The 16330-nt window shown below is 41.2% G+C and overlaps 2 long non-coding RNA genes across 12 annotated transcripts in view; one reads left to right on the top strand and one right to left on the bottom strand.

Annotated features, from left to right (window-relative positions):
• The window catches only part of LOC108645241, a 69396-nt gene that overhangs the window by 23159 nt on the left and 29907 nt on the right, over positions 1-16330 (bottom strand). For 6 of the 9 annotated variants that reach the window (XR_004219503.1, XR_004219502.1, XR_004219504.1 and 3 more), the window contains 4 exons: positions 12023-12263; positions 9272-9322; positions 6395-6615; positions 2968-3166 (listed from right to left, as the gene is read on the bottom strand). This is a non-coding gene — a long non-coding RNA (uncharacterized LOC108645241). Of the gene's footprint in view, positions 1-2967; positions 3167-6389; positions 6616-7738; positions 7895-9271; positions 9323-12022; positions 12264-16330 lie in introns of all 9 variants that reach the window. The other 3 variants (XR_004219505.1, XR_004219507.1, XR_004219506.1) reach the window with 3 other exon arrangements.
• The window catches only part of LOC116406543, a 52262-nt gene continuing 50981 nt past the window's right edge, over positions 15050-16330 (top strand). The window contains exon 1 of one of the 3 annotated variants that reach the window (XR_004219537.1): positions 15050-15394. This is a non-coding gene — a long non-coding RNA (uncharacterized LOC116406543). The remainder of the gene's footprint in view (positions 15395-16330) is intronic. The other 2 variants (XR_004219535.1, XR_004219538.1) reach the window with 2 other exon arrangements.

Raw genomic sequence — 16330 nt, 5'->3', positions numbered from 1 at the left:
AGGCACATCAAAAAGGAGGGCAGAATTACAGCAGACTGTGCGTGTTATATCATTGTCAAAGTCATGACCTTAAGTTAGACTTTGCCCCACTAAATACAGATACAAATGCCCTGTACCAATAGTAACATTGACACAGCTGAAATAGTTCAGGGCTACAGTAAAAACCATTATACTATTATACAAGTACTGTACAAAAAGGAAATTACTAGAAAAGGTAATGCCCGTTGGTCAGTCATGGATTTAGTTTGTCAGTTTAATTATATAAATAATCTCCCCATGTGCATCCATGATTGCCCAACAGGCACTACCTTTGCTTGTTAGGCCATGGGTACATGGGAATCATTTTGCAGACTGAGAGAAGGGGATCCTGCTTCCTGCTTTCGTGGTTTTTTTTTTTGGCCACTCTCTGCTCCGTGTACCTGTGCTTAAGCTGAAGCTATACTTTTCAGCGCAGGGATACAGATTTTAGGGCCACTTTAGGAGATTTTAAGCACACTGTGTGGCCAGTGCAGTGGCCATAAACAGTGCAGTCAGATGTGGTATAACAACTGCTAGGGTCTCGGGCATAAAGCAGCAATGCCAGTTGCCCGAAGTGGGGGCTCAGGGTATTTTACAATTACATGTTATCTTCTCAGATCCCTCTCGTTTCTATTTTCCCACTTTGCATTTTATTCTTGTCCATTTTTCTTGATTTGTGTTTATCTTTACCCCATCCCTTGCCTTGTTTAGTATCTCTCTGATATTCATCTCCTCCAAATCAGTTTAGGGCAAAGGCACACAAAGTGTAGGCCCCACTTTTCTCACATGAGTTTTGTAGCCAGGTGGAGAGAAGTGGATCTGCTCCTATACGCTTCCAGGTTTAGCTGCTCTGACAGGCACAACTTCGGCCCAAGTGCAGCTACACCAGGCAGAGCGGAGCAGAGATCAGTCAAAAAACACATGCTGTGTGTTTTTCGGGCCAATCTCTGCTCTGCTGCACTCAGTGTAGCTGTACACAGCTGTGCCTGTCTTTGCAGCTAAACGTGGAAGCGTACAGGAGCAGATCCACTTCTTTTCACTTTGTCTGCCCTTACCCTTAAGGCAGGGACACATGAAGCAGATTGTCTGCTTTCTTCTTTTTCACCTAGGCAGAGGAAAGCTGTGCTGTGCGCTCCTTCCCATAGCTCAATTCATCAGCGCAAAAATGCACACTTTTGCATTTCCATGTTAATATCCACTTCATGGGTCCCCAAACAGGTCGATGCCATGCCTGTGAATGGAGCTATGGGAAGAAGCAGATCCACTTTTCTCTGCCTGGGTAAAATACACAGGCAAACACTGCTTCAGGTGCCCCTTCCCTAAAACTTCTCTTCTTGCTCTACCTTCTTTCCATTCTCTTCATCTTTCCCTTTCTCCTAGTGTCACATTAACTCATCCTGCTCTCCTCCCTATCTGCCATATCAATGTATTTATTTGTACATGGCAATCTCCCCTTATTTTTACCCTATGGTACAGTTGATCCAATTCTTTTAGTCCTCTGTCCAATGATACAGTGTCTTCTCAATTCTGTGCAATTGCATTCTGTTTTTCTTTCCACTACTCATTTTCCCCCACCTTTTAGTTTCTACCATTTTTACTTCCGCCTGCCCCCACCCACACTGTGTATGCTTCCCCGGCATAAACAGTCCTCCTCTTAATTTTCCACCTGGCCCCCCAACACCCCACTCACACAAGGTCCTTGTTATGTTGTGATTCCCTGACAGGTACATGCAAAAAGTTTAAGGCAAGTGTCACAAGGGGCGGATCCTTGGCCTGCAGATAAATAGCGGCTGAGAATCCGCCCCTACACTTGAGCGCCTGTGCCCGGAAGCACTGCTTTGTCTTGGGTGCAGGCACACACAGCCAATTTCAGCCAGAAACTGGGTGATTTAAGAGTTTGCAGATGAAGCTGAATGTTATTCAATCACACTGCAATGCTAAGCTTTGCTTTACAGACATATGAATCATTTTGGCACGTTTAGTACAAATTTCTGAAAATTACCCCAAAGCTTCCAATTTACAGCACCTTATGTCCCACATATCATTAGGAACAAAGCTACAACAGCCTAGATATTAACTGCCATTGCTCCGGTGCAGAGGTTAAAGCTATTAAAGGGGTTGTTCACCTTTGAGTTAACTTTTAGTATGGTAGAGAGGGATATTCTGAGAGAATTTGCAATTGGTCTTCATTTTTAATGAATTGTTTTTTAGTTATTTCATGTTCAGTTCAGCAGCTCTCCAGTTTGGAGCTTCAGCAGCTATTTGGTTGATAGGGTCCAAATTACCTTAGCAACAAGGCAGGGGTTTGGATAAGAGACTAAAATATGAATGGGAGAGAGAAAGGAGCCTCACAGAGCAATAGTTTTTTGGCTGCCTGGGTCAGTGACCCCTATTTAAACTGCAAAGAGTTGGAAGAAGAAGGCAAATAATTAAAAATTATAACAAATAAAAAATTACTATAACAAATTATGAAGACCAATTGAAAAGTTGCTTAGAATTGACCATTCCATAACATACTAAAAGTTAACTTAAAGGTGAACCACCTCTATAAAGCAAAGAACATATTATATACATTCTTGGCAATTACAGCCCTTGCCTGCCCGCATGTATTAGATATGTGCTTGAGATTCTAAGCATTAATTCTTATATTTATGTGGTAAACTAACTGGCCATTAGGCGGGGGTAGAATTATATTACGGAAATGGGGATTGGGAAGTGTTTATTTGTCTCATCTCTTGATAAATTACAATTCCCAGCGACCCCCCCACACACACACCCACCAATGTGGAATTGCCACGGAAACATTTATGTCACTCACATATGGTAAAAATCCAAAAGTACACAAAGGAAGATCCTACTATGTAAGCAAAATATTTAATCAAATATTTTAATGAGCTTTTGAAAGCACCCAGATGAGTGAGGTGCCAGGGTGTTTGTACTTGTACTTACCTGCAGGGGGCATGTTGGTACAGTCTGCTAGGGTTGTTCCTCTGTGTCGCACCGAACTCCTCCTGAGCTGCACGGCCCAAGCATCAATACGACTTGCTCACATGGTTCCTTCTCGCTTAGGTTTCAAATGTGAGAATCTGTCTCTTTCCCATCATGCACCTTTGATTCTGTGCCTTTTTCTTTCATAGACAGATCCCACCTGGAAGTTAAACAGACAGTTCAGCTTAAACTTTACCCATATTATCATACAGATGGCAACATTCTAACACAATTTGGATTTACTCTTCTCTGGAACTGCAGCCGCCTGGTTGCTAGAGCTTAATTACCCTAACAACCACACAGCAGTCTGGAAATAAGAATGGGATATGAATAGTTGATGGGCTGAAAACAAAAAGATGGATACAAATAATAACACTATTATTAATATACAGACTAATCAAGCCAGCCGAAGGCACAAGGGAGGCTGTACAGAGTAATGGTAAAACCCTTAGTATCACCCCTATTGGTTTATATGGCAACTGCCCAGACCTGAGGGCCAAGTGACAGTGGCACGAAAACCAGGGGCACAGCAATTCTGTGGATCCCGGTGATTGCTATAGAGATGAATGGGGTTGATATAGAGCATAAAATCACTTGGAAAAAAAATATCCTAAATCCCCCTCTGTGCAATTACTCTAAAGCTGTACGTTACTGGCAGGGGGTAATGGGGCAATAGAGGGTCCCGCGGGAGCGCATCTCTAACAAAATGGGCTTCAGTATAGTCTGAATAAAATCCATCCTTCCTATACACATTGCCTTTCTTCCCTATTAATAACACTGGCATCAAATACCAACTTTACTGGCCAGGTGGCACCCCCAGATACAGACATGGGGGCACATTGAGGGAAATCATAATAGAGATGGAAGAATGACAGAGAGACTTTATCTCCAGCCTTGTTTCTTTGGTACAAAAATGTTTTTCCTACCTCAACCTTTACAATACTGTGTAGCTTCTGGGGGTCAGTGACCCCAACAACAAGAAGGGAAATGCATTGACTGCACATATATTCTCAGCCTCCTGCCATATGATCACAGCCGCATATGAACTGGCATTTGGCTGCAAGCTGCCAGGGATACTATGCCTTGCAATGCCTATGTAAGCCAACTCCCTGGTAGCACGGGAGTAGAGCCTTCAAAAAAATATATTCCTAATATAATACTTCTATCTGCCTCAACAAACTATGTCTCCAGCCATTGCTAAACTACAATTTGCAGCATTCCCTATGATAACCAGTAGCTGAGTTGTAGTTCACTTAATAGCTAGTGGGCCCCCAGTCAGAGAAGATCTAAGCAGGGTCATCATCAGTAGGGATAGGGGAGCCCAGTCAGTGCAAGCTCAATTGTTCCCAAGTCTCACTATACAGCCAATCACAGTCCTGTATGTATCTGAGTATGTGTCAGTTTGGCAGTTATTGTGCTTCAGTGACATCACCAACGGCTCTCACAAACGGCAGTTATACCATTTCTGGATTCAGAGGTAAGTGGAGCAGATTAAGAAACTGGGGATTAAGCAATTTGGGGTTTTTGGCACCCATGATTTATAGAAGCTTTATTAGTGGGGTCACACTCCCCCAAATTGCCCCCTGGAACCAAAGCTCCAAAAATTACCACCCCATTATCTCCTATTGGTATTGCCTGGGGAGATGCTTGTCATAATTTTGTCCGTTGGAAATGTCTGTCATCTTAACCAATAACATTTGCTGACAAAAAGGGGGGGGGGATACATTTTAGGCAACTTTTTTATAGTAGCTTTTATAGTAGTTTGGGCAGTGGAGTCAAAGACCCAAAATTGTACCCATTGCTTGCTCTTGTTTTGGGAGATGTTAATCATGAAACTGCTGGAAATTGTCAGTGTGTTTGCCAAAAATGCAGAAAGTGTGTGTGGGGGGGGGTAAATTTTAGGTGCAGCCATCAGGAGATACAAATGCAGAGGAGCCAATTAATTATGGGGTATGCCATTGTTAGCAGGAGTAAAACCTCAAAAAAAGTCGATTTTAATGTGCAGAGCTGCAGAACAAAAATGCAGTAGAAAATCATAATCACTGTATCATTAGCCCTAAACCTCTGCTTCTCTAGCTATAGCTGTACTACTTTTCCCAGCATCCCCTGTGGCTCAGTTGAAGTTCTAAAACATTGTGTATTTTGTGTTTGCTTACTGCTGCTTTTAAACTATTAGACCATTTAATCTACCTCTCTTTAGCTGTAACTGCCAACTGTCATTTGGACGTTAGGGTCCCACTCACCCTAGCAACGGTCAGTAGCCTTAGCACTAGAGTGGATGATGGATAAGGAAGAGTTAGTACAGTTAGTAGAATAAATGCTAAAGTGTTAGGATCCCTTGTGTTATGGGTGCAGGGGCACTAATCAGAGTAGAGCAGGTTATGGGGAGCAGACATGTTGGGTATGTGCAGGGAGAAGCAGGTTCTTTGAGGATATTGAGATGATCCCTGCTCTCAGTGCACAATGGGATCTGCAGTCTTGTCATAAGCCAGCTCTGACATTAGAGGCAAACCAATGCTAACTACCTCTTATGCCTGACATCAGAGTGCATTATGGGAGATAAAGGCTCTTTACAAGAGCCAGTGAGGAAAGTCTACATCCTGGATGACCATCATGTTTGTTAGCTAAATAGCACATACACACAAGCTATCAGGCTCATTTTCTTCTATAGTCTGAAAATGATTGAAAATTATGGGATCTGTACTTCATGCATTCCCATTTCTTTTGGAGTCAGAGTAGCTCATATTCTTTTATATAATAGAGGGGGTTATGTGCTGTATCCCTGGTTAATATTAGTTCATTTTAAGGCCCCCAAATTTAAAACAGGAGCAGTTTTGCAACTTTGTATTGATATTGCTTATCAGTCTGGATCCAATGGGCTCCCTACTCTCCTGGGGTTCCAGAGGCGGCAGGGTTCACTGCCCCTTATATTCTCATCAATCCTTTATTTTATTTTCTTCCCATAGCGGTAAGTATTGCAAGCGACTTTGGTGATTAACAACGATATCAGCGATACCAAAGGGAGAAGAACAGCAAAGGAAAGAGGAGACTCGAGTGATTCCCTGCCCAGAGGATATTTTCATCTTCCCATTTGGGGTCCTCTGGACAAAGGTACTGGTCCTGCATTTCCCCCTCTATAATTTGAGTAAGGTTATCTTTCCCTCTTGGATGTACCAAGCTGTTCATTATTTCTTTAGCGCCAGCTATTATTCATAATTCCTACCTGTAGATTTGTAAGATAGGGGCTTAAAATATGGAAGATAAATTGAAATTAGAAATTTTTTTAAAATGGGCTCATCTGTGGAGTTACAATTCCCAACATTCCACGGAAAGGGACATTAAGAAAGGTCACACTAGGAGAGCGAAATATTAAAGTAAATCACTTCACTGGTTCTGATGAGTGAGGAACCAAGGCGCAAGGGGTGTTCTTCTGTGTTGCACTGAACTCCTCCGCTGCTGCAGATACAGTGCTGCATGGCCCGAGCATCAAACCCTCACTCACATGGCTCCTTCTCACTCAGGATTCAACTGTGGGAAGCTGTCTCTTTCCCATCATGCACCTGTGATCCTTTGCCTTTTTCTTCCATAGACAGTTTAACCAGATCTAATCTGGAAGCAGAAAGACCAAAACAATTCTCATCAAATTGACAAAATTCAGCTTAAACTTTACTTTTCATATCATACAGACAGCAGTGTTCCAACAACCCCCATAGAGAATAAAATGTAATTTAAGCATGAACTTCACCTTTAAAATTAAAGAAACATTTATAGAATAAATAAGCTGGAGAAAGAGTTATATTTGTTCAGTGATTCATAAAGGTGTAGTTCACCTAGAATGTCCTATGATTAGCAGCTTTTTAACTTTTGTGAAAGTTGTAGTTTTACTGCAGCTAAAGAATAAAACTGTGCCTAATTGACCACTGACTTGGACATAACTAAATGACCCCATTGGCTGGCAGTGCTTCTGTTCCCTGCAGTATCACTGAGCATTAGAAATAGCGGCACTGCCCCCAAGGTAATTTACTGAAGGGCTCATACACTAACATGTATTGACAAATGCTGTAACTGTATAATGTTTAAACATGCATTTCCACCATTTGCATTGAAAGTTGTAAGAAATAATTGGCTGATATAAGTAGTCCTGGTTTAACGTCTGATAATGTCATTAGGTTGGGTTGCAAAACCCAACAGACTGTTCCTCATCCTCAGCTTATTATTCAGCTTCTTCTTCTTCTTCTTCTTCTTATTAGCGGAGCCACCAATCGCAAATCAGATGTCACTTGTTGGCTTTCATTGGGGAAATTAAAATGTCTGCCATTCAGACACTATTAAAACCAGGGTACCCAAACCTTGCACAGTGGTTTTTACTACATAACTGTGGTCCAAGGTTAGAAAAAGTGGGCCGAGCAAACAACAGATCAGATTCCATTCAGTGACTTCATGTTTTTTAACCCAACATGAAGTTTGTTCTCAAACTTCCCTTTCTTTTTTTTTTTAAAGTATTTATTTATTTTGTTTCAAAACAAACAAGACATTTAACATTCCTAACAATCGTTTCTTGTACAGCGTATTGAATCGTCAGTATATAGAGGATATCTATACAGAGTATAAATTGTACCAGGTTACCTAGAGATTGCACATTAAACAGGTTTCATCAAACTTCCCTTTCTAGTTACCACTTGAGCTTGTAGTTTTTTTTTTTATCTCCAATAAAGCAGTGACTAATACCAACCTTTCTTTCCTGATACAGGAGATTCAAGATGGGTGCCAAGCTGTGTAACATCTTGCACCAGCAGCAAAACACTGAGGTAAGGCTGATGGAAATATAAAGCCATTGTTTCCTGCCTGAGGGTGAGGCCTTGCCACCAGATATAAAGGGGAACTGTCACTGCAAAGAAAATTCCTCCGCTTATAATAAATATTTAGTCAAATAGCTGTTTTTTGCAGTTCTTCACATGTTTATTAGTTTAACATTCACTAAAGTTTGAGCTGATTTCATTTTTTTCCATTCTCTATAGGCTGAGGACACCAATCAGTGTTTTGATTATTCTGAGCTTTTAGCTATGAAACATCAGCTGGTAAGCACCATTCAAAAGGAGATGCGTGTAGCAGCAGGGGCGGAAAACCTGTACCGGGCCACCAAGAACAGAAAGACCAAAGCCCAGGTGAAGGAGCTGAGGAAGAGCAGTGAGGAAAAGGTGAAAGCCCTTTACTCCTCTCTCCTCAAGCTCACTCAGGAGATAGCTCGGAAGGAAGCAGAGAACACTCGAGGTGAGCTACAACTATCTCTGGCCTCTTTCCTTTCCTATTTTCATTATATGTGGAAACTGTGTGGCACCATAACAGCACACCCACTACCACTTCATGGACATCACACTTAGTTCTGCATGAATATAAATTACTTTGCATTGACTTGGAAGCATTTGCATGTATATTTGAAAACAAAAGTCATAAAAATCAAGAAACAGCCCTTAAGCCTTAACCAGGTACAATTCTACAATGTGAAAAGAAACATGGGCATTTCAAATTGTCCTCCTTCGCATCCTCGGATTTAAGAATATCATGTATTTGAAACTCCTTATGTCTATCAAACTTGTTTTCCATAGTTTCAGATGCTGTACTGGAGACGACTGAGACTACAAATGACATCGATGTAGTTTTCCCAGCAGAGAAGGTCACTGGGCCTGAGGTTCCGGTCATTTCAGACACCGCCAGTGACTCTTCCCAAGTGAGTACATTACATTGACATTACATTTATGTCTTGGGCAGAGCACAAACATTTCCCCTTATCTTATCCTTGTGATCCTTTTTTGTTTGCAGCACCATCCTGATGATTCTGCTGAAGAACCGGGGCCAGAGATAGAGCAGCCCCAAGTTCCACCTGACAGGTAAGGATTTATTGGAGTTTCTCAGAGGCCAGATTAAATCCCTGCCCTATTCTTTCAAATAAGAGCAATACAATCTTAACAATAACTGTGTTATTCTTCCAATTAAAGTGAAGTACCTGCAGAGGAAAATGAAGATGCAGAAGAGGACAAATGGTAATATGAACATGCATTTAGCTGGGAGATTCCATTATACACAATATTATAGAGGGCCCCTATAATACTGTGCCCTCTATGAGATATGGCGGGGGTGCTACAGTATTGGGGATTATGGAGAATGAATCAGCTGAGGGAAGCAATAGGATAGCTTACAGGTAATCAATAACTAAGCAAGGGATTAAGAATGGACATTAACCTGTATTATACTTATAGTGACTTACCTGCAGAAGATGAGGAGGATGACGAAGAGGCCAATGTGGAACAACAGCAGCCTGAGAAAGAGGAAGACAGGTAAGATCACTCTTTATAGGCAAGGCTGCAGGTTAGCTTGCTTTCTATTATTAACTGTACATTTGCATTATAGTGATCTTTTACCACAATTACTTTATCCCAATAGCGACGTGCAAGTGCATGAAGGAGACTCCTCGGGAACATCACAGGGCCCTCACCCTGGTGATTATAGTCCAACTCAGAGGGATTGCCAGGCAGAGGAGCCATTAGAGGAGACCCAAAGCACTCAGTAAGACAAAACCTCAATACTGGAAATGAATAGTGTGTGTATATATATATATATATATATATATATATATATATATACTACGTTGCATAAGACACAATTTCTGTTTCTTCCCTTCCAGAGAGCTGCAGTTCTGCAGTTTTAATGCAACAGACTTTCGTCGCATTCAAGTTCTAGGCAGAGGAAGCTTTGGCAAGGTAAGTCATTAAGTCTCTAATTAGAATTTGGCAATATATACAAGGGAACATTCAGTGTCACTAAACTCACTCTCTTATGCCAGGTCCTACTTGTTGAGTACCTTCCGGCAAATATAATCTGTGCCCTGAAGGTGCTCAAGAAGGACAACATCAACAACGAAGAGGAAATTCAACGGTAAGCACATGGGGAATGATTGCATAATCTGATAGGCCTAAGCTTTTAATTGGCAGTCACTTTCTGTCTGTCAGTCTTTTTCATTTTATACACTTATCTCTTCACTTGCCTTCCTTCCATCCAGTTGCTTTTGTTACCATTATATTTTACTTATATTGGACTTATTTTCTCTTTCATCTTTCAGCATCTTAGCCGAAAAGCAGATTGGGCAGTTGGTGAATCCGGACAGGTTTTTAGTGGATTTATATGCCACATTTACCAGCAAATATCATCTATTTTTTATCATGGAGTTTGTTGCAGGAGGGACTTTAAGAACGCACCTGGAGAGCTGTGGGCACTTCGATCTGGAGAAAGCTACGTAAGTATAAATTAAGTTACACTAAATATTACATTTCCTATATGAAAGCAGCATATAATGATCAAATGTATTTTCCTTATGCTTGCAGGTTCTACGCTGCCTGTATTACCCTAGGTCTGTCGGCGATCCATACCAAAGATGTCATACACAGGTAAGAGTTTATAAAGAGCTCGGTACCTTTAGGGTGAAGACACATGGAGCTACTAGTAGCAGCTACTTGTAGTGGCTACTAAAATAGACAATCCTGATCATTTACTGATAACAGTCTCAATATGTGTTTTAGCAGACGCAATTCTCATTATTGTCTATGGCAGGGTATTTTCTGTAGCGTTTCGTAGCCATGAAAAAGTAGCTGCTACTAGTAGCTCTGTGTGTCTTCACCCTTAGTGGCGAGTACAACCTGGAGTTTTGAAGCTGTTGCAGTTTTGCAGCAGAACAGCTACAGGTTGAAAGTCACTATTTAGAAGGTTATGGGAAGGAAATAGAACAAGAGGCAGAATTCTCTGGCAGCAGTTTTAATGTGTCATTATAATATCTCCATTTTGTTTGAATGCAGAGATTTAAAGCCAGGAAATCTACTCATAGATAAAGCCGGCTACTTAAAAATCGCCGATTTTGGCATGGGCAAAACAGGTAAGAGGGCCTTGTATAATTATCCAGCACAAAGTGGACTAATTTACGGTTTACACTGGCATTAATGCCTCAATAAATATCACTTACAATTTGGCTTTTTTTTTTTAAGGCATTGGATATGGAGACAGAACAAGCACCATACTTGGCACTCCAGCTTACATGGCACCAGAGCTCGTGAAGGAGGAGCAATACACAAGAGCTGTCGACTGGTGGGCTCTTGGAGTCATCGTGTATGAAATGCTCCTTGGAACAGTAAGTAGAAATTGCCACTGGTCAGTTATAGAGGGAGGTAATACAGAAATAAGTAGATCTACTGTTATTTATCTAACCTCATAAAGCACTCTCTCTTTATAATAATCCTGGTCCCCTAATACATTCTTATTATACAATGCAGAGACCCTTCACCGGAATGGACATCGATTTCATGTATGAGTGGATTGAGGAGGATGAGCCACACTATCCCGACTCCCTGGAACCACAAGCACTGAGCTTTATATCACAGGTAAGTAGCACTGAGCTATATGTTTATTACAACCAGCTCTTTAGCTCAGCGACCACTTTAGAATTTAACTCTTGAGTCTCCCCGATGCTTCTGTACATGTAACTGCCATTTTCTGTTCTTGTAGCTCTTGATGAAGAATCCAGAGGAGCGACTGGGTTCTACCCAGGATGATGCAGAGGATGTAGCTCATCATCCATTCTTTAATGTAAGTTCTCTGTCTCTAGTGTCATAATAATTCTTATATCTTCTGGGAAATACCCCTGGATACTATCTCAGGGGTACAGTCCTTTCATATCTTTAGCTTCTAAAAATGGCCGTAAGGTACCATTTTCTGAAGATCTTTAAATAACTTTAAATAATTGTAAGCCCTACCGGGCATGGACCACCTTCCTACTTTGTCTCATACCACATGAAACGTATTCCCTGTGCATTTATATATATTTATTGTATTTATTTATTATAACACTTGTCCTCCCTGTGTGTAATTTTGTATTTTGTAAGATTGTACAGTGCTGCGTACCCTTGTGGCTCTTTATAAATAAAGTTATACATACATACATACATACAAATAACAAGCATTTTTATGGTACCTGTTTGCAGAACACAGCCTGGGATGACATCATTGATGGGAAGGCAACAGCCCCGTTCGTACCCAGCCTCAACGGACCGGAGGATGTCAGCTATTTTGCTGAGAAGTACACCAAGCTGCCAGCCAATCTAACGCTGCCCAAAGGACCTTGTGCTGAAATGGCAGATGACATTGAAGAAGCCTTTCAGGACTTCAACTTTTCGGCATTTTAGGTCCTAATGGGATAATAGGTAAGAAAGGGCCTGAGTAAAAAGACAAATAGCACAAATCAGAAGAATAAATGCCCAGCATTAGGATTCTTTACGTTAAAAGTGCAGGGGAACTGATCAGAGCAGGGCTAGTTATGGGAATCAGGCACATTAGGGATTCTATGGGAATACTAAGATGACCTCTGAGATGATTGCTCTTCTGCAATTATACATGAAAAATAATCACAAAAACCAAAATCACCAAAAAACTTGTTGATATAACAAGGTAACCAAAAGGGAGTGCATCCCCTAAGTGTTATAGAATATCTACAGGAATATCAATTGTAAAACTGTGTGGATTTAATTCTAAGTTTATTGTTTGGCTTTTATAGGCGTTTAGAAATGGCACCTACCAACAGCTCCATCAGCAGTTCCCAAAGTACCAAATACTGCAGTACCACCATTCAGGTATCACCTCTTTAAGTAAATGCAGTTCTATCAGCAGTGACCCTTCCACAAGCTACCTCAGGCCAGCCACCACCAATAGTGTGTTCAGGTAAAACCATCAGTGCATCTCCATCTATCCTCCATATTTCCACCAGTGCTTTCATCCAACTCTGTTCAACCAGCAGTGCCTCAACTTACATCTGCTGTAATTCCACCAGCCGTGCTCCCCTACTTACACAGCAATAACACCAGTAGTGCTCCCATGCACTTTCACCAGCGGTGCCTCCTCTGACAACCACCGCATTTCTACCAACGATGCCACCCCTGCCACCACCAGCAGGACCTCTTCTTTCAAACAGATATGGAATCATACACAGAAGCGCCCTAAAGCATTCGTTACACCCTGCATTCCTTTTCACTCCATCCATCAGACTGCAGAAGCCGGGGTCTGCAGACTGCCTGGGGTCCAATGGAATGGAAGGGAATGCAGCAGCTTAATGGCACTCATGTGTATGCTGCCATATCTTGGTTTCTTTAACAACAGTGCCTCTTTTTCCTTCCTCTGCAGCAGTGTCTCCTCTTACACTCACTGCAGTTCCACCAGTGATGCCTCACCTGCCACCTTCCGCAGTTCCACCACCAGTACCTCCTGTTTCAACCAAAATCTGCCACCATAAACAGGAACACTACTTAAGCTAAATGCAGGGTAGACCCTGCATTCCTTCTTACTCCATCCATCAGACTGCAGAAGCCGGGGTCTGCAGGCTGCCTGGGTTCAATGGAATGGAAGGGAATGCAGCTTTAACCCAGCATTTTTGTTATGCGGTCACATCACTCTTTTTGCCTCCCTCTCTTTACACTGTAATACAACAAGCAGTCTCTCCCTTTATGGTTTCACCAGCTATGCAATTTTTATGTTATTACATTTACCCCAGTTCAACCATTATTAGTTAATAAAATATATAATAGATAATAATTATGTAAAAAATGCTGATGCACACCAGGAAAATTTTATCAAAAAAAAGATACTTAGTTTATTTAGATCGACGTTTCGGTCCTCACCCGGGACCTTTATCAAGATATAAAATGTGCAAACAAACAGTGTTTATAAAGACTCACCCACCAGTTAACCACCACCAAACCACACCCCTCTCTGGAGTGGCTGTGTTAACCCTTAAAAAAGATCTCAGTTCCAGCAGATATCAAACCAATCACATTTCCAGGTAATCTGTAAAATAAAGTGCATAATGCATAATATTCTATAAGGTGCAACATAAGAAAAAGTGCAATACATCATGGTGTATAAAAATGTATAAAACTTAAATTCCAAATGAATGGTGCAATGTCAGTTAAAATGCAGTCCATTGAGGTGCATGCAAATAAAAGGACCCAAATGCCAAATACAAATACACACTATTACCACATAATAATAAAAGCATTGCAGAAATATTACTTAAAAATACCTAGAATAAAATGGGACTTGCAATGGTAGAAACAGAGTTTGAAGTGTACTGGGTGAAACCCAAACATTACCTGGTATTTAAATAAGAGGCAAAGGAACAATACTCATTAAGACCCCGGGGGGAGACAGTATCCAGAGTTCTAATCCAAAACATCTCCTTCTGAAGCAGCATGCGATCCCAATCACCCCCCCCTGCTGGGCTCTGGGATCAAATCTATTCCCATGAACTTAAAAGCTGGTAACCTGTGCCCCATTATTAAAAAATGCTTAGGTAGGGGTAAATCGGATTTGCCGGTTTCAAAGGCTTTCTTAATGGTAGACCTGTGATTTCCCATTCGCTCACGTAAAGTATTTTGTGTTTTGCCCACATACGTTAAACCACAGGGACAAGTAATTATATAGATCACGTGGGTTGATGTACAGGAAATACGGTGTCTTATGTTAATTTCTTTGCCAGAGTGGGGATGTCTAAAGGATTTACCTGGTGCCATGTATCTACACGTTGTGCACCCTGCACACTTATAGCATCCCTTTTTCAATTTATTTAACAGACTAAAACTAGAGTCATAACACTTAATGGGGTCTGTTTTCATTAAAAGATCTTTTAGATTAGGCCCCCGCTTGTATCCCCACATGGGCTTTTGAGCTGCAACTTTAGACAGCTTCTTTAGACAGTGACAAGAAGCTGTCTAAAGTTGCAGCTCAAAAGCCCATGTGGGGATACAAGCGGGGGCCTAATCTAAAAGATCTTTTAATGAAAACAGACCCCATTAAGTGTTATGACTCTAGTTTTAGTCTGTTAAATAAATTGAAAAAGGGATGCTATAAGTGTGCAGGGTGCACAACGTGTAGATACATGGCACCAGGTAAATCCTTTAGACATCCCCACTCTGGCAAAGAAATTAACATAAGACACCGTATTTCCTGTACATCAACCCACGTGATCTATATAATTACTTGTCCCTGTGGTTTAACGTATGTGGGCAAAACACAAAATACTTTACGTGAGCGAATGGGAAATCACAGGTCTACCATTAAGAAAGCCTTTGAAACCGGCAAATCCGATTTACCCCTACCTAAGCATTTTTTAATGATGGGGCACAGGTTACCAGCTTTTAAGTTCATGGGAATAGATTTGATCCCAGAGCCCAGCAGGGGGGGGTGATTGGGATCGCATGCTGCTTCAGAAGGAGATGTTTTGGATTAGAACTCTGGATACTGTCTCCCCCCGGGGTCTTAATGAGTATTGTTCCTTTGCCTCTTATTTAAATACCAGGTAATGTTTGGGTTTCACCCAGTACACTTCAAACTCTGTTTCTACCATTGCAAGTCCCATTTTATTCTAGGTATTTTTAAGTAATATTTCTGCAATGCTTTTATTATTATGTGGTAATAGTGTGTATTTGTATTTGGCATTTGGGTCCTTTTATTTGCATGCACCTCAATGGACTGCATTTTAACTGACATTGCACCATTCATTTGGAATTTAAGTTTTATACATTTTTATACACCATGATGTATTGCACTTTTTCTTATGTTGCACCTTATAGAATATTATGCATTATGCACTTTATTTTACAGATTACCTGGAAATGTGATTGGTTTGATATCTGCTGGAACTGAGATCTTTTTTAAGGGTTAACACAGCCACTCCAGAGAGGGGTGTGGTTTGGTGGTGGTTAACTGGTGGGTGAGTCTTTATAAACACTGTTTGTTTGCACATTTTATATCTTGATAAAGGTCCCGGGTGAGGACCGAAACGTCGATCTAAATAAACTAAGTATCTTTTTTTTGATAAAATTTTCCTGGTGTGCATCAGCATTTTTTACATATTTACATTGTTTATCTGATTTGCACCTAGGTTGTTATCCCTATAAGTGTGTGCCTCAGCCTTTTTCTATATAGATAATAATTAGATAAGCGTTATCACCTCTTTTAAACCCAATATGGCACCATAAACAGGATCACTCTTAAGCTCCATGGTAGACTCTCCTTTTTGCTCCATCCATCAGACTGCAGAAGCCGGGGTCTGCAGCAAGGGAATGTAGCCTTAACCCTGCAGCTTAATGGCACTCATGTATATGCTGCCATATCCCTTTTCCCTCACCACCACTGCCTCCCTTTCCTTTCACTGCAATAGCACCAGTAGCGCCTCCCCTTACACTCACCCCTGTTACACCCACGTTACCTCCTCTTTCAACCGAATATGGCA

This window comes from Xenopus tropicalis, chromosome 8, assembly GCF_000004195.4.
Source record: "Xenopus tropicalis strain Nigerian chromosome 8, UCB_Xtro_10.0, whole genome shotgun sequence".
NCBI lineage: Eukaryota > Metazoa > Chordata > Amphibia > Anura > Pipidae > Xenopus > Xenopus tropicalis.
This window is presented reverse-complemented; position numbering and strand designations above follow the sequence as displayed.